This window comes from Ambystoma mexicanum, chromosome 3q, assembly GCF_040938575.1.
Source record: "Ambystoma mexicanum isolate Mex_15411 chromosome 3q, UKY_AmexF1_1, whole genome shotgun sequence".
Classification (NCBI taxonomy): Eukaryota; Metazoa; Chordata; class Amphibia; order Caudata; family Ambystomatidae; genus Ambystoma; species Ambystoma mexicanum.
The window spans coordinates 901,473,003-901,492,357 of NC_090926.1; the positions used below are offsets into that span (position 1 = coordinate 901,473,003).

Consider the following 19,355-nt stretch of genomic DNA (forward strand, 5'->3'; position numbering starts at 1 on the left):
TGATTTATGTTTTATGATTTTGTATTTTTCATTTGGTGACTCGGTCTTTGCAGGTTCTGCACTAAAAACCTAATTTAGCAATCAATAATTTGTGATAATAAATACACCTGGTCAAACATTCAGATTGATTGATAGAACTCGAGTTATAATTTAATTATTTGAGATCTCTTTTCCTATGCGCAAAGTCACCTTCAGGGAATTCTTTAAACATTGTTTTTCTAATCCAAATTTGCAAAATAAGAAAATGCTTGTTTTAACCTGCACGTAAATTACATGCACACAGGCTAGAAACTCACAACCCCACATTCATACAGGGGGGCCGGGGGGCAACTGATATAAATAAGTGTACATGAATGCCATTTCTTATGCTACTTTTCTCTGATATCACTACGTGATTTTGATACTGTGGAGAATAAAATCTTCTGGAGTTGCTATTTATTGGCTGTAGTTGATTTTGTGTAAATGTTAACTGAGAAGATCTTTATTTTATTGGCTAAGCGGCATTATGGTCATAGAAATGAGCACTGCTTCGAGGCAGTGTTGTATTATTTAGAAGCAAAGAAAGTTATAAAGATATTCTCTATGCGTTATGGTGATTTTGATTAAACACGAGTCACAGGCAGGTTGACCTCGATTGTGTAGACAAGCCCATGTAACATATAGCTGATATATGATGGCCACTTCCCCTGCATGAAGTAAAGGGACCACCTTTTATTGTACCAGTATTTCAATAAATGACACACACAGCGTGTCTTTTATCCCTGAATTGTAGTGTGGAACTGTATAGTAGTGAAAGGTAAATGTGTGATGGCCATTTAGTAGAAAGGATGCCATAAGCACAAAATATATCTACACTACTGACCCAAGTTACACCTCAGAGGCAATGCCTAATAAGATGGCAACATTCATGACCATCCTCGTTTGGGTTGAGAGCAAGTCTGTTTTCCACATGGTTTCTCCAAGAGAAACATTTCCAGTGCTTATGTGTAATTCTGGTCGTTGAGCCTCGATCCATCACTTTCCGGCGTTGCAATCTCATCTGCTCACACACAACCTTACACTACAAGGTGCTGCCCCCATGTCCCCAATGCAGCCTCTTATGTGCAGGCACTCATTTTCCCGTTTCCCAGACTGTCCAATCATTGGCCATGTGCGGACTCACACCTCCATGTAGAGCTGTATATGCCCTTACACTGCAAACATATCCCAGCTGTATCCTCATGTGCCCTGTTAATTCTTTAAATTGCCAGCTATGCTCTGGACAGTATCTCATACCCGTATGCAATGCCACATGTGGAAACCCAATGTGGCATCATATGCACAAGTACTTCCTCACACGTGAATGTACAGCCTCACTTACCTCCGCGCACCTTCAAAGCCCATGAACAGGACTGGTTCCCCACATAAAGTGTCACGTGCCCAGCTGTTGCCACAAATGCCAAGAGCACCAGCACATTCACAGGTGCAGCCTCACACATCCAGGAACTGCCTTCCTGTGGCAGGCATGTGATAACGTGCTCCGGTACAGCCTTATTTGCCCATGAGCTGACTGACATGGCTGTGTGTGGTCCCATATGTTGATATTGTGTGCTCCTGTTCACCCTTATATGCCCTGATGCTAGTTATATGTGAGGTGCAGCCTAATGCCTTACAACTGTCACAATTCAACTGGCACAACACCAAATGACTACAGGCAGTCTCACATTGGACAATTGTGGCCTCATCTGCCAGGTCCAGCATCATATGCACAAACACACACACGCGCGCACACACATGGACACAAAAACACACACATGCGCGCACGCAGTCACACACACAAACACATACTACAATTTCATGCTTAATTCCAGAGCCATATGCACTTGTACTACATCATATACCAAGGTATAATCTCACATGCATTTCTGTAATACGTCATGTGTGACCATGTAGGTACTACCATCATATATCCTGGTACACCCTTACCTGCTCACAAACAATGTTGGGGAGCGGGGCGATCGTCCCAGGCCCCCAAGAGGTTTGGAATGCGTCAGAAGCCTGAGTGTTTTGTAGATGCTTGGGGAAGTTGTAGGGGGTTGGGGATGTTGATAGAAGCTGTATCATGGGTAGGCTTTTGCACTAGGATGAAACGCCATCTTAGAATATATCAGCCATCTTTAAATCGAGATCTGGTGCTGCACTGCATTAAGGAATGTAGGACCGATCAATGAACTTAGAGATGTGCGTGTAAACGCATGGCCAGGTTGCAACTTAGATAGCAGTGAGAAAAATCTAATCTGCCGACAGTCATAAATCTCTCTTTGTCTCATACTATTAACATTCATATCCCAGAAGGAATGTGCCCTGCAAGGCCATGAGGGGGCAGAGAGCTCCCGGTGAGCAGCTATGCCACGAGAGGGAGGACACGAGCCTCCGACCTGCACCGGTCCAAACTCTAAATTATAGTGCTCAGATGCCCCTCTCCCAAGACCCCAGCATTCCAATGTACCAGCCAGCCCCAAGACCACCGACCAATCGATCAGAGAGAGCAGAAAGTAGGGGCAGACTGCCCCACCCTCAGCTCATGTGGTTTGTGCTGCAAGGTGGGGAAAAGTAACACATGAACCCAGGGTGGGAAGATTTGGATGAGCGCAGACACGTCTGGAATTGAGCTTGTGTTTGCAAGTTAGTGTGACCTCGAATGTATCCTCTGCACCCAAGTCTGCGGTACCAGGTGCACATTAGGCCGTAGATGGAGAATTTTATGATTTGCGCTTATAATTGCTGATTAGGAGCCTGGTGCCCAGTGACGTGCAAAGAAGAACCCCACGTGGAAGAAGACGGACAGGGGGAGCTGGAACCAATGACCTGGTATCCCTTACGGAGAAGGCAGTGTATTTATAGGATCGCACCAACCGGCCACCTGGATTTGTAACTCATGCAATGTACGTCACTTATGAGGCTGTGTGCCTTTATAACTTCTTGCTTATGCTGTTTTCGTCAGAGCACTCCGTGGCAGCAGAGTCCTTTGCTGGTGCATCTTTGTCTTTTTTTATGGAAATAAATCTTTTTCTCCTTGCAAGAGTTGTGCTAGGCCTTTTTCCCCAAGTGGGTTGTATTCTTTCTGGTGTGAGCGTTGAGGGGCTGCTCTACAACAACCATCATATGTCCAACTACTGCCATCATCATCATCATCTGCCAAGTACAGGCGTATGTTCCTGGATACCACCATCATTGTGGCAAAGTTCGGCTTCATATGCCAACATAAAGACACAATGTGCATTGAAACAAATATGCACATAAAACAATGCCTCTAAAGTGGTTATGGAACATTTAATTTACACAAAAAGCACAAAACCAGAAAATGAGCTACGCAATAAAGTATTGGGCACCAGGAGGATGCATGTAATCACCTGCACACTGGAGAGATAAAACCTGAAACATTAGGCTATTGAGTACATTCAAAACAGGAGATGCAAAATGCACCAGTTTACAATGGAACCTAATTCCTAAACATGCAACGAGGCCCCCATTTGTCAAACAAATTATCCTGTTAACCAGGGAAAACAGACTATGCTACAGAAATTTTAAAACAATAACATTCCAGTGGTAGGATGCTTTCAAGTGCTCTGAATGGTGCCCTCATGCAATTCTTACTGCATATCAAATGAAGGACAGACATTTTCATTCTTGCAGAGTCATTTAATTTAATCTTTTCTTTCTCAAACAATTGCCAGATTATTGTAGAAAGATTATAATAATATACTGAACTTAAATATTACCCTGCAGTATAATATGTAAAAAAGCAGTGGTTCTCTTGTGTTGTTTTGAATAACATTGGTGTTTGATTCAGCCTGAAATTGTGCCAACTTCAGGTTGACATGGGTTTCAGCTCTGTGCCCAAAAAATACTCCCACTTTTAGGAGTCCTCGAGGGGAGAATGTTAGAAAGATTATATAAAATTCTAAATATGTGAAATCTGTGGGCTTCACACAAGGTTGTCCTCTAGAGGGAACAGATGTTCGGATTTACAAGCCTTCAAACTGTTTCATTCCACTTACCACCATTAAAACCCAACATGTGTGTTGGTCTAATGCAGTAAGAACAAAATGACTAGTCATCCTACTTCAAATCCATCACTCCCCGAATCCATTATACACTTTAGTTTACTTATGCATTGTGCCAAAGCACGGAGCCCTACACACAGTTTAAATGCAGGACATGATTCCAATATTACATTTTGCTTAGAGGAAGTAATTATGATTGTAATTCTGTAGCCATATGACTAACAGAAAAATTAAAGGGTGCTCTGGGAAGCTAAGACTCTACTCTTTGTTTTGCATTGGATAACATTTTTAATAATTCATAAAATGTAAACAATTCATAATTGTGTTAAGCAATAGGCCAAATAGTATGTTGCATATCTAAGGATGTGCCTGAAAGCACAGATTCCAACCATTTTGGTTTCATCGAGTTTTCATTTTGCTGCCCCTACATTATATAAAATAAATGGTTTCACATTTAAAGTGTTTAGGAGTAGATTTGGTTCTCACCTTTTTTTTTTTTAACACACGCATAGAATTTATTTTCATCATTTATATTCATCCAATGAAGATTGGGGGTGTATTCAAAAGGAGTGTCAAACTATGAGATAGGCTAATTGAAGAACTTGGTCAATCACATTGTGTGACATAATTATGGTATAAAATGGGAATTTTGGGACACTTTAAAAATAGCGGGAGCACAGAGGAGAGATTCTGACACTTAAGAGTTGTGGGAAAGAACACCACCTGGTCCTATTTGATGGATTGAAATGAGAGACCAAACTTAAGGGTTAAAAATGGGTAAGGTTTCTGTTGCCGGGGTTGGTTCCTGTCCACAAGGAAACCTGCAGAAATTAACTTGAATGTGACGCAGTCTCCTCTGGAAGCACATACAAGTTTCACCTGGCTCCATGCCTCTAAAGACTAGTGAAAACAAAGTGCAATGTCAATTCAATCCACCTTGAAATACCTTTCTGAGTTGTGTGCGGGATGATATGGCTAGCGTGTATGTGCATTGGGCATACTTCTCTTTAAAAATCATAATCTCATTTAATTTCTCCCAAAATATTTTCATAATAATAAGGAATGGGAGATGAGAGCAAGTTTAAAGATGGCTTTTTTATTCGCAAAAAAATGGTTCAAATGTAAGTCCCATACAACCCCTTGTTCTAAAATTGCACAGTGACATTGGAAGGTGATTCGAAAGGGGAGGGGTATATATAAGTTTTCAATATAATATGAAAACCATTTGCTCAGGTTTGGTGGGTGAGTGAAAAAAGTCTGTGCATTCCCAATTGAAAACATTACTTCTCTAACCCAAAACCTGCAGAATTCCAATGCAAGTTGTATTGTGAGCCTATTTTAAACCATAAAATGCTAATGTTATTGGGGAAAGTAACAGGTCTTGCCTCATTTGCAAATGTGACTATAATTGTAGTTTGGAGACAATTTTGTGAAGTAAGGGATTTTGATGCACTGACCGACGTACAGTAGAATTACAACTAGAATGTCTGGTGTTATTCAGAACTTACGAGGTATACAGAGTTGATGACGGAAATGATCATGCCATGCAGGCAGGTTAATTTCCTTTTCTGTAGACGAGTTGCGTAAACCATGGTATAACAATGCGGTGACTTCCTCTGCATAGAAAGTGGGGAGCACCTTAGGTCCTCTAGTTAAATTAGGGTTTTGAGCAAACCACCTTTTTCTTGCCCACAATTGTGGGGTGGCACAGTATTTCAGGAGGTATGAGATTGGGGTTCCCACTTAATGAGCAGCCCGAATGTTAACATATTAATACAAATGTGTCTTACATGTTCTAAGCTGTGATCCACAATTTGTATACAGGCGCCAACAGCAAACATTTTACTCACAGAGTTACCATATGGCATACAAACTGGGCGCAACAGATAAACAAATGTTCTTTCACCAAACCGTTACACTGATCCAATTCTACTAAATGCAGAGCTTTTTACCCTATCTTATATCTGTGAGCTGCGAACAGAGAGGTGATAAGGTTAGTAATCAGAGGAGGATTACCTACCTACCTGGCACAAAACCACATTAAACATAATGTACAACTGCAAACGCTGATAAAACCTTCTTATCATTATTTCAATACTGGCGTGTCAAGCGCTCTTGAAATATCACCGGGGTAGAGGGGGCTTTTGAAGCAGTTCAAGCCTTTTATAGCACAGAAAGGAGTGTTTTCTCCTGCGGAGAGTGCACTCTTCGCTGCACTACTCAAGCCATGCAGGGCGATGAACAGAAAGCAGGGTGGAGGGGTTCCTATAGACACATCTTCTGTTTACTTTCCCAAAGTATGAATGACAGAAAGTTGGTTATTCGTGGTAGTTCAAAGGGTTTGACAAACGTGTATGTATATTGCAGTATTTAATGTGAAGAGGGTTGCATTATGTTAGAGTTTTAAAAAAATCAATGGGCCTCATCACAAGCCCGGTGGTAACCGTGCCGGTAAAACCGGCAGGTTGCGGCCGGACTTCCACATTTTACCGGTGCCCGACTTCCCGGTAACACTGTACACGTTCCGACCAGTAATTTTAATCCCCATCCCCATTTGAGTCCGATATGGGAATGGGGATGACGGAAGCACCGGCATCAGTTAATAATGAAAGTCTGCAGGCAGGTGCCGTCCCGCGCACCAGGTCGGACGCTGGCAGGCGGGACGCAGCACCTGCCTGCAGACTGGTAGTGTGCCGGTCCGGTAAAAACGGTTGTTGCCAAACCGGCACACTTGTAATGAGGCACAATATCTTTTACTGAATAAAAAAATCAAAACAAATGAGGGAATTTTGCTTTCATCTGAAGCTCTGGTGCACTGTGTCTCTGGTCACTCTGCAAGCCACCCTCCCTGCTCCTCCGAATTGTATCTTATAATTCTGCTACTGTCAGACTTGTCAAGGACTTGAATTCAGATTCTTTCCCGCCCTGGGCTACAGGGTGGCCCTAAGACCAAAGAAGCACGGACAAAACCCAATAGGGCTGGCTTTGTAAATGTAGGTTTCCTTTGTGCAGAGCAGACCTTTGAATGAGAAAACCACAGACGACAGTAACAAGGTAAAATAATACACAAAAGAGTAAACCACAAATGTGCCAAACAGCAGGGAAGCAAAACATGTTTTTAAAAGCATCAGGCACAAACCTGCCCCCAACTAAGATGGAGGCACTCGCTGCTACAAATCAGCCAATGCTTTAAAAGAGCTTTCAACAGGAGGCGCGTGTGTTACACCATGGCACAGCTGACTGGCATCAGGGCCCTTCTCTAAAACGTATCTTCAAGTGCTCTGGAAGAGAGGCAACGCTGTATACTGCCGTATCTAAAAAAGACCATCCAAATGCAAATAGCGTGCATATGTTTGTTGTTGCGATTCCTTAATCTCCACCCACCCCGTGTGCTCACCCTACCATGCTCTCTTTCTCAGTCTATTACAGTTAAGAGTACAGAAACCGAGTTCAAGACACATATGGCATGTTGGAGAATGAAATATCACTGCAGTGTTTTTGCCCTTGGCAATTGTTCCAGTGGATTGCATTGCTTCATGTGGGAGGATCAAGACATTAGGATAGGATTTTTTTCATGGACATTTGTTAAGTCAGATTCACTTTCAGTCACTTCCGGAATCACTGTATATTGCCCAACCTTCAACGGCCTTCTGTGGTTCCATTTGACTTTGTAGCATATGTCAGTTTCATTCAATGATTAAGAAACATTTATTTTCGTGCACATATTTCAACGGAAACATGATATCGGGCTGATTTCTTTAGTAACACAGCACATGTTGTATAGGGGACAGAAAAATAACAACTATCCGTTCAAATGAAAAATAATAAACATTCCATAACTATTGAACTGGGCTACTGGTTTTCCCCCCCAGTGCCAAGGCCTTTTTTGGCGATTTCGGTATTTCACCATGCAAAGACTTCTAACATTTTCTTCATCATTAACCCCTTAAGTGCCAAGGACGAGTTATCTCGTCCTTGGCACTGGGGAGGTAATCGCAAGGACGAGATACCTCGTCCTTTGCACTTAAGGGGTTAAGCCTTCTGGAGAAACAAAACTGTTTGACATGTACACAAACAGAACGGTTGCTTCAAACATATTCACGCAGAATGCCTCAACTGCTCCTTGCTGGGGCCGGCATACCAGATTATGGTCTAGCCTAGGGAAGATCACTCCCATCCAGCCGTGTGCACTAATGCAGGGACATTCTTGAGAGTTATATGAGACGCTTCAAAAAACAGCAGACTGTGAAGATTCAATCAAGGTCCAGTCAGCGGGAGAATATTTCTGTATTCGGAGCCCACCATTCAGCAGAGCTGTTCGAAAATCTATTTTACAATGTTGCCACTTAAACTCCTCACAAGAATCCTACCCACCAGAAAAGGACCCATTCAATAAACTCCTCCCAAGAATCCTACCCACCAGAAAAGGACCCATTCAATAAACTCCTTCCAAGAATGCTACTCACAAGAAAAAGACCCATTCAATAAACTCCTCACAAGAATCCTACCCACCAGAAAAGGACCCATTCAATAAACTCCTCCCAAGAATCCTACCCACCAGAAAAGGACCCATTCAATAAACTCCTCACAAGAATCCTACCCACCAGAAAAGGACCCATTCAATAAACTCCTCCCAAGAATCCTACCCACCAGAAAAGGACCCATTCAATAAACTCCTTCCAAGAATGCTACTCACAAGAAAAAGACCCATTCAATAAACTCCTCACAAGAATCCTACCCACCAGAAAAGGACCCATTCAATAAACTCCTCCCAAGAATCCTACCCACCAGAAAAGGACCCATTCAATAAACTCCTCCCAAGAATCCTACCCACAAGAAAAGGACCCATTCAATAAACTCCTCCCAAGAATCCTACCCACCAGAAAAGGACCCATTCAATAAACTCCTTCCAAGAATGCTACTCACAAGAAAAAGACCCATTCAATAAACTCCTCACAAGAATCCTACCCAATGGTCGAAGTGAGCAAGCGCGGTCAGGAGCCGTGCTCCTCTTCTTTTTTAAATGACCTTTTACAACTCCTTTACTTTTATTTTAATAAGAAACCGTTCCGGAAAGGTTTTGTTTTAAAATAAAATTGTAGGAAGAAGTTGAAACTTGCAGGTGCAAGTGTCTGGGTGTGTGTATTGTGTGTGGGACGGGGCGTGGTGATGGGGTTTGTGGGGAGCAGGGCAAGTCAGCAGGGAACATAGTACCATTACTTATTTTCGTACACTTCGACCACATATCCTACCCATCAGGAAAGGACCTATTCAATAAGCTCCTCCCAAGAATCCTACCAACCAGAAAATGACCCATTCAATAAACTCCTCCCAAGAATCCTACTCACAAGAAAATGACCCATTCAATAAACTGCTCCCAACAATCCTATCCACCTGAAAAGGACCCATTCAATAAACCCCTCCCAATAATCCTACTCACAAGAAAAGGACCCATTCAATAAACCCCTCCCAATAATCCTACTCACAAGAAAAGGACCCATTCAATAAACTCCTCCCAAGAATCCTACCCACCAGAAAAGGACCCATTCAATAAACTCCTCCCAAGAATCCTACTCACAAGGAAAGGACCCATTCAATAAACTCCTCCCAATAATCCTACTCACAAGAAAAGGACCCATTCAATAAACTCCTCCCAAGTATCCTACACACCAGAAAAGGACCAATTCAATAAACTCCTCCCAATAATCCTACTCACAAGAAAAGGACACATTCAATAAACACCTCCCAAGAATCCTACCTACCAGAAAAGGACCCATTCAATAAACTCCTCCCAAGAATCCTACTCACAAGAAAAGGAACCAGTCAATAAACTCCTCCCAAGAATCCTACCCACCAGAAAAGGACCCATTCAATAAACTGCTCCCAAGAATCCTACTCACAATAAAAGGACCCATTCAATAAACTGCTCCCAAGAATCCTACTCACAATAAAAGCACCCATTCAATAAACTGCTCCCAAGAATCCTACTCACAAGAAAAGGACCCATTCAATAAACTGCTCCCAAGAATCCTACTCACAATAAAAGGACCCATTCAATAAACTCCTCACAGGAATCCTACCCACAAGAAAAGGACCCATTCAATAAACTCCTCCCAAGAATCCTACCCACAAGAAAAGGACCCATTCAATAAACTGCTCCCAAGAATCCTGCTCACAATAAAAAGGACCCATTCAATAAACTCCTCACAAGAATCCTACCCACAAGAAAAGGACCCATTCAATAAACTCCTCCCAAGAATCCTACCCACCAGAAAAGGACCCATTAAATTAAACTGACAGACAAACTTTAAAAGACAAAGCAAGTTCACAGCCTGCTCGACTGGCTACTTGCAGACACGCACCAGCGTGACAAGGCCACAGCTTGATCTAGTACCTCCATGGCAGCTAGAGAACCCTGCCACAAGAGTTGGGCCACTCTTCTGCTGCTACATCAGCAACCTAGAGCAGAGAGACACTGCCAATCCCTGCTTCACTCAGGCATTCAATCAAGCCTTATCTCTCCATCACTACACCACAGGTTTACAGACTGTGGGGCTGTGATAAGTCAATGTCACAAAGGGAATTACTGCAAAACTAAGGTTAAGCTTCAAACATTTATTTTATTTATATACATGGATGAACAGTGCTCTTTGGATCGCAAAAGAATGTACAATAGCTAAGATATCAGCTTTGCCAGGAAGCAGTGAGCTACTTGCAATGGGGTCAGCTTCAGCCTCATTCTGACTAGGTTGTGGTGAGGAGTAAATGGAACAGTCAACGGGGACAATACAAGGTGGACTTGCATAAAGGACAAAACAACATTGGACATTTTTAAGTGCAGGTAGGTGGGACGGCCAGCTGTGTTAGGGATGTGACCATGATGGAAGAAATGTTAGGTTGCAGGCAGCGAAAGTGAGGGACAGAGAGCAGGTTAGAGGAGAGGATAAAATGTTAGCCTGAAGGCAGATGCGAGGTAGGTTAAGAGGATAGCTTGGAGGCGAGGAGGTAAGCTTTCAATTTGGTCTTGAACAAATCGGTGTGCACTGTTTCTCAGCTGTCCAGGGGAGGAGTATGCCATTGGAGCAAGAAGAGAGAAAGAGCAGTAGCAAGAAGCAGCACAGGCAGGGCAAGGAACCAGAAGGGTAGTCGAGGAGGCAAGGCACAGCTTATCAGAAGGCTTGTAGAGTTGGACGAGGAGGATAGATACAGTGGTGCCTTACCGTGGCTAGATTTCTGAACCCGGAGAAGAAATGTAAATCTGAAAGGCAGATGGCAGCCATAGGCAAGCATAGGGGAACTCCATGCACAGGGGCCGTAAGTGAGAGCTATAGGCGATAAAGCAATGGCATTGTAGCATAAATAAATAAGCCAACATTTGTGATATAACATGCCGAGTTTGAATCTACGTCTGCATGTCGGAAACAAAATAGCAAAATTAGATTTCAGGATGAAAAGATCGCACCCGCAATGTCGGTCGTTTGCTCCCGGCCCTCTCCCGGTTCTTTTCCGGGTGGTCCCTCCCGCACTCCCTGCCTTTGCTATGCAGGCCCCTTCATCCCTCTCACCCCTCACCCACTTACCTGCTGGGGGCTCTGGCTGCATTTCGTTTCGGTCTGCAGGCCATGGAGACGGGTGCCCGATGCACAGCATGTCGCACATCTGTCCGGGTCCTTCCGTCTCTGCGGCAGGCAGATCACGGATGCAGAGGTTTGCTTTTGGCGGAAGCATCTGAGAAAGTAGCACTTTAATTGTGCTGCAAAACGAGAGGAACACACGGCCTTTTTAAAGTAAATTCCAGTCCTTTGGGAGCTAAAGCCATCCCCCTGTTACAAGCCGTTTCTGCTCAACTTCCAGGCCCTCGTCACCCAGAGCGAGCAGGACAACAAATGCCATAGAAAACTGCCTGCCTTTGTTATTTTGAAAATATGTGGAGCCTCTTAAATATTCCATACAACTTGCCTTCGGGCAGGGACGTCATTTCACCAAAATGCCAGGGGTAGCGGAAGTGACATCACACGACCCTTGACCCCCTGGTGACATCACAGGACGTGATGTCATTTGATCCCACCCCAAAGTGATATCGCGGGATGCGATGGAACGCGACCTTTCACCCGTTGACCAAACAGGAAGTGCTATCGCATAGCATTGTACACTACAAAAAATATGGTTACGCTATCACTATAATGTGATGTACATTTCATACAAGAATGGATCGCCATATGTATCGTTAAGATCAGTGTGTATAGGTCCATGTTACCAAATTACTGTGAATGGAAGCAGATGTCCATGACCAAATGATGATGTGTTGTTATATAGCACTTATGCTTAAGCGCTTTATATAGAAAAAATATACACCCAATATCACCCAACCTGTGTTGGCACTCATGTATCGACCTCAGAAGGATGAAAGGCTGATTTGAGGCATTTAAGAACAGACTAAATCAGTGACTCACCCCCTGAAGTGTGCCTGAAATAAACCTTTAATGAGTATCAATTATTGTATAGAATTCCAGAAAGACACTTTATTTGGTATTCCTAATCTTTCTTATTTAGGGTCAGTGCTGAAAGTGTTAGACTTGTGTCACTCCTTTTCTTCTTTTTCTTCTTTTTTTAAGGGGCTTTAACAAGAAAGCCAGTCACTCCAGAAGTACAGTGCCACATGGTGCTGGCCACAGCCCATGAGCTTGCATTACAACAAAAAAAAAATCAAAAAATCTTTTTTTTTTCCATTTTTTTTCTAGAGGTCGCAAGGGTGACCACAGAGGTCGCAAGGGAGACCTCAGAGGTCACAGTTGCGACCTCTGGCGACCCCCAAATGACGTCCCTGCCTTCGGGCCCCCACCCCCGCCACTATTTTCTTTGCAATACAGGTTGAATTAAGCCTTGTCGTTGGTGTGGCAGGCCACAATTCAACCTTTATAAAACTTTGTATTTAAAATGCATGGGTAGATAAGACAAAAAAATCAATTTCAAAGTCATTCTTTTTTTATGTTGGACTCTGGGATGGAGGGGATGAATAAAGGCTGGTGCATTGCTTAGTACTGGGAAAGACCTTGGTTGGACACATTTCCATTCATAATGTACTAAGGGATGTTCCATATTACATTCCAGTACTTGTAGGCCAGTGCGTACAATGGAAAAGGTAAAACAAGCAAAGGAATGCAGGCACGGAATCATCTGCTAGAAGGCATGGACTGCTTGAAAAGTGCCTGCCCCAACTATGTCGCTGCCGGATATAGTGCCACTAAATATGTGTGGGAAATATCGTTTGGGGCAGAGGCTATAATATTTTGGGGGTTCACAGGAAGATCTTGGGTCGGGGAAAGGAAGAGAAATCAGGGTAAAGAGGAGACGAGTAAAAGATGGGAGCACGTGTCTTCTCCCATACAATGCAGAGCTGTAACAAAAAGTGGACACGACATTTGAGCCACGATATTGAATGTCACAGAAAGGTGATATTGACCCATTTTAACATCACGCCAGACCGTGGAGAACTTCAAACTGCTGCACATGCCATGGGTGCCGATTAAAAGCGCCCCCTCGCTGCTGTGTTCCAGTCAGAACCTTAAACACAGGCAACCTACCTTGCCTTGCACTTTCAATGATTACTCATGAAAACAGGTAAGACTCCTCTCGGGGTGTTCATTGTCAGCCTGCATTAGATGGGAAATCATGGTAAGCCCCGCCCATTGGTGGTTTGTAAGAGTTTGGAAACTTTATAGACTCCAGTTTGCTGGCTTAAGTCGAGCCTTGGCGTGATGGATGTATGATCAGGTAATATGGCGGGTCGTCATGGGCCACAGAAGTTGCCCGACAGGGCCAGTGAAAGTGTAATGGGCAACACAATCATGGCCGCACTAAACACAAACTGCGCCCCGACATTAACTGGTCACTCGGCCTACACAGGGCACACAGGACTACCAATGAACAGCAAACACATGAGCTAGTCAAGCAGAACCTATGCTTGAAACAGCGAACAGTTTACGTTTTGTGATTGGCGGGTGCTTTTTGCTTCCCCCATTTTTGTGGAAGGCGAGTGCAGTCTGAGAAGGACTTGCTTAATGTCTGCCACCCCTTCTTCTGCCAGTGAATACAGAAAAGGTTAAGGTTGATCAGAGCATGGCTGAGCGTCACCAATCAAGACCAATAGTACCGCTCCAACATACACCCAGAACAGACATGTTCAGAGTGGCATACGATTCAACACATGTGATCAGTACCCGCCTCCTTCCCTGAGAGAAAGCGTTCACTTGCTACTCCACCACAAAGCTTGTGTGTCACTTTTGGACGGATGCAATCACAGTGCACAGGTAGAAATCTGCCCGTTATAGCGGTGTCTCATGCACACAGCGGGTGCTGGTTCTCTTTGTATATCACACCAGGCAATGGCATTCTCCTGTGAATGTCTGCCCACTAGCAGGCCATATGCAGCATGCAGATAGATCACTGCAACACTGCCCGAAGGCCAGGGTCTGCAGTGTGGCCTCCTCCTTCTTGCCCTGCATGGACCGATGGCCAGTGGCGGCTGGGGAATATTTCTTGTGGAGAGGCGTTAATATTTTTCCCCAACACAGGGACGAGTGACTGACCCTAGCTAAAGAGCCCTAACTGATGCAATATTCTGTAGTCTTCTCCAGAGGCCATTTATAAAATAATAAGTTGACATTTGGTATTCTGCAACACAATTTTAAAAAATGAAGATAAAATCTATACCATTAGTAATAATTTCTATAGGGTAACAAGGCAGAAAGTCAAATAGATTCCAAGTAACCAAAAAGACACGGGCAGTTTACAACATGTCCATGATGCCTTGGTACACGATATATGCCAGCAATGTCACTGTAAAACACTCATGCCAGTAGGGCCCTCCTCCTCATCCCCACCCCCACACACAGGCTGGTTCATATTCATTCACGCTCATTCAAACTCTCTGCCCCCCCACACACACACATACACTAGCAACACAATAGCAAACCTTTATTTATGCAAAGAGTATCTTTCCATGCAGTTATGTCAGTCTTCTCTCCGTCTGGATTTTGATTGGCCAGCAATGTCAGCAGGATTCAGGAAGGCACTGGCAGGTGATGGGAGCGTGGGGTGGGGTCGGGGAATCCCAAGCAAGTTTACCAGATTACCTCTTACAGCGCACTATTTAACTATTTCGTTATCACCAGGCACAACACTGTGTCCGCGTTAGGTTGGCGGGGAACACAACAATATATAGGAGTGAAGACTGACGTCCTTATTTTCCTGCTCTAAATGCACGTCCCCACCTCTCTTCTCAACTATATTTTGCTTCCTTAACCGGGTCATCCCCACCACCAAGGTGTGCAACCTCGGGATCCTATTTAACAGTGATCTTAGGTCACAAAAATGCAGCACCGCCACAGCAGCTAGAATCGGCCTACTAAGCATGGGAAAAATATACCCTCTGCTTAACTACCACTCCACCAAACGCCTAATCTGCATCCATGTGCTGAGTAGACGATTACTGATCTAGTTTACTCCTAGGACTTCTCTTCACCCTTGTACGCCACTGCCACCACACGCGCGCGCACACATTCTACAACATATGTTGCTCACCTTCCACTCCATCTCACCTCCTCTACACTGTAAGGCTCTCTATGCCTAACCTCTCCCTCTTCAAGTTCCTATTCAAATCTATTTATGACCTAACCCATGTAGGGTGGCTTCTCTGATCTCCCACAATCCCCTCACTTGTATGCTTTGATCTAATTGTTTACTCTAGGTCTCCATTCTCGAACCAACAAGTTTATCCTCCTACTTCGGTTCCTTCTCCCATCTTCAACCCTTTCACTGTATCTGCTACCACTGTTAAAACCACTCCCTAAATGCATGCCTTCAAATCATCACTTAAAGTCCATCCCCTTCTCTGGGAAAATACTTGCTTCTTTTCCACCTGATTGCGCCCCCACTCCCAAATTCCCTATCCTCGTCCTATCTAGAGCCTCCCAGTCCCCTCGCTTTACACTCTGTCTTTTGCTCATTTTCCCCAACTCCCCCTACTTTTGCCCACCAACAGGACAAATGCTCTTTTTCTGTTCTGTGATTATTTGTAAAGTTCCTACTCGCAGTATTGCATGGTCGACTGTCTGATCCTACTTATTATGTGCTTCGGTTCGAAACGCCTTATTTCCCAATTCCCCCAAAAACTATGAAAGAGGGAGCAATTAGAGTAAAGAAGAGCTCAGGGTCCCCGAGCAGCATACAGCAGTTGTAAGAGAAAAGAAGCACCTTGGTTGTGGTTGGAGCCAGGAACACGGCCTGCAAGAATTTAGAAGCTTGTGTCCTGCTGAACGGTTTAAAATCCAAAATCCAACAGATGTTGGTAAAATGCATGGAGTGAAGCATCTAGGACCTCAACATGGAAATAAAAGCCTTCCCGTCACCATAACCAGCATTTCAAGAGATACCACATGACTACTCCCAGAATGGTACTGTACCAAGATCCCTCATTCTGCCCATTGGTTTAGCTGTACCTACAGCTGACGCAGCTCTACTGATTGAAGGAGGCAGATAGTGACTAGTTGATGAGGCATTTTACATCGAGCCTCTCAGTTTTACATCTCTGAAATCATTGGGTGCTCGTAGTCTACAGAGCGCAAATCCCGGAAGCCTGGTTCACAAAAGGTTGCGCACAAAAGCGCACCGTGCTGTGGCCCGGGCTTCTCGGTAGGCACTCTGCAGAGCGCCGAAGGAACCGGGAAATCACCGACTGGAGCCTAGAGCAGGTAAATGGAAGTGTCAGGAGGGGAGGTGAAGGGTGTCGCGTAGCGGGCGGGTGCTTGGACAAGGAAGGGGAGAGGGCAGCGCACAAAAGGTTGTATAGGCGGGACTGCAGCCATAGAATCTAATTTGAAGCCTTGACCTTTTTTGGTGCTTGGGCTGACCCCAGGCAATATCTTGGTTGTGTCCCAGTGAGAATTCTCCTCCCACAGGAAGTGGCAGGTGTAGCGTCACCGACATTACTTCATGTGTATTAAGACCAACTTACACTTAATTTGGTGTCGGAGCATACCATAGAACGCACCCTCTCTGTGAACAGGCATCACTCTTCCCCATTGGGGCCAAATGGTCGCAAAAATGGCAGAAGCCGCACTACAAGTCCACTTTACATTAAGTACATTGACGACCATGCAGAGAAGCCACACAGGGGCCGTTTCTGTGCTGACGTCGTGCGTGTATGCACTGTTGTGTGATTTAATTAGGAGAAACGCCATCAAAGGGGAAGCTCGCAGCTGAAGCCTGCGTGTGAAACTGAACAGCACGCGGGCACTTCACGCAAACATTGTAGAACCAGGTAAGCGCCTTGATGGAAAGCGTGACTGTACAATTAGTTTGCAGGTCAGGAGTTCCAAGATAATTGACAGTTTAATACAATAGTGTTGTTCTCCGATGCGCAAATTTGTCTGCCAGGGGGTCTGCATGTAATACCGCTTTCTTAATTACGTCCTGATCTGACACGCAAACCCGAACCGCCGGAAGCGGAGCTCAGTGGGGTTCACAGGATATACTGCCAGGAAGAGACGTTTCTGATGCAGGGAGAATAATGCATTTATTTAAAGGCATGAAAGCGAAGCAGGATCTTTGAAACAGTGCAGTGGATGCCCTAATGGGTAGTGACTGGAGGGCTACTGTGTATTCAGTTCACGTGTGTTGAGCACAGAGGCCTCCTCTCAAAGGCTTGGCAGAAGAGAGAGATGCGAGTCGTGTTTGGGCTCCATTAGTTGGAGAGGCAGTAAACATCTGCTCCACACGTTGGCCCTGTGTCCTGGGATGTCCCCTGTACCCCAGTGTCCTCAGCTATTGAGTTCAGCCTTGTAATCAGTGGGTACGCTACTTATTTGGCTGGGCACTCCAGGGAAATTGTGTTCAGAGCCCATCCGCTGTCTCCTTTCATGACAGTGCACAGGAGTCACAGTGGTGTTCTCTCCCAAGCCCGATGGGGAGAAGCGTTATCAGAGGGACCAGAATGTACATATTGCATTCATGCAGGCTCTTAAAAACTATCAAACCACCGTAAACACGTTTGGGCTTTATTACGAGCTTGCCGGTATTCGGCAGTAAATCCGCCGGAATACTGGCAAACGCAATTACCGGTATACACAGTAAATCCCCGTTCCATGGAGGGATTTTGATGCCATCATCGGCCGCACCGGTAATGTAGGCCGTTTTTTGTTGGTAGGTGTCAGAGTTAAGGTAAATCTCTAACCCCTACCAGCAATGTTGTAGTTGGCCGACCATAAACGTGCGGGGAAAACACTATTCCAGGCACTTTCACCGTGCACCGGCCAACCCGTAATGAGACCCATTGTTGGGGCAAACCTTTTTAAAAAGGTGGAATTCAATTCTCTCAAAAGTAGCACTCCGAACAACAGCGCTGCTTTTGCCTCCGAGATCCGTTTCTAAATTATTCCACATTTCTTAAATAGTTTATTAGGTCACTTCCCTAAAGCGTTTTATTAATAGGTGCAGTGCGTGGAAAGATTGCTCATAAGAATTCACGGTCCCAAAGCTTGTTTGCTCTAATTTGCAGATTCGTCTCTTTTCGTGGTTTACGCGGGCCGAGAGCCCTACTACGCAATGTGTGCAGGGCCCGTACACAGGCACCATTCATGGTTTGCACCTGATGAAAAACTATTTAAAATGGGATGCAAGGCACCGTGTGTTGGACCAAATGGTGCAGTGCACAGTAATTAGGCGAGCCTTGATTACTAAAAATCTGAATTACTCTCAGAGGGTGATGTGCACTGAATCGCAAGCTTTCAACTGCAGACATTTCTATCATGACCCAACCTGAAGTGAAGCCCTTGGGAGTAAAGCCTGACCCCATGATCTCCATCGCCACCACCATAATGCCCTGGCACATTTCTAAGCACTCCATCAGAAGGCTTCAAACTATGCCACCTCCAAAACTGTACGGGAATCCCTTAACCCGCCAGGGCAGCATCCATTGAATTAACAGATAAAGGTTTCTGTGGGAACATTATTTTAAAGCAGGATGGGTCTACAATTAAAGATTCGATGTGCAGGAGCTAAAGCTAGCTCCTGCGTGTCAGGCAACAGGATTAGGAGCTACTGCCGGGGAACTAGGAGCGAGTACACAGCGCACCGCAAATCTAACTTTCACATGAAATTCCCAATTAAACATTTTGCTCATTTTGTGTGATCCATTATATTTAAATGTGTCATAGATGTTTCCCAATTCTTCTTTATTTACATCCTGAAAAACTCAAAGTGAATGTCACATTTGCATGTTTTGAAAGCAGCAGTTGATCTGGGGACCGA

The 19,355-nt window shown here is 44.5% G+C and overlaps 1 protein-coding gene across 2 annotated transcripts in view; it reads right to left on the minus strand.

Annotated features, from left to right (window-relative positions):
* PRKCA (protein kinase C alpha) overlaps positions 1 to 19,355 on the minus strand; it is a 1,912,272-nt gene that overhangs the window by 1,000,222 nt on the left and 892,695 nt on the right. The window lies entirely within an intron of this gene.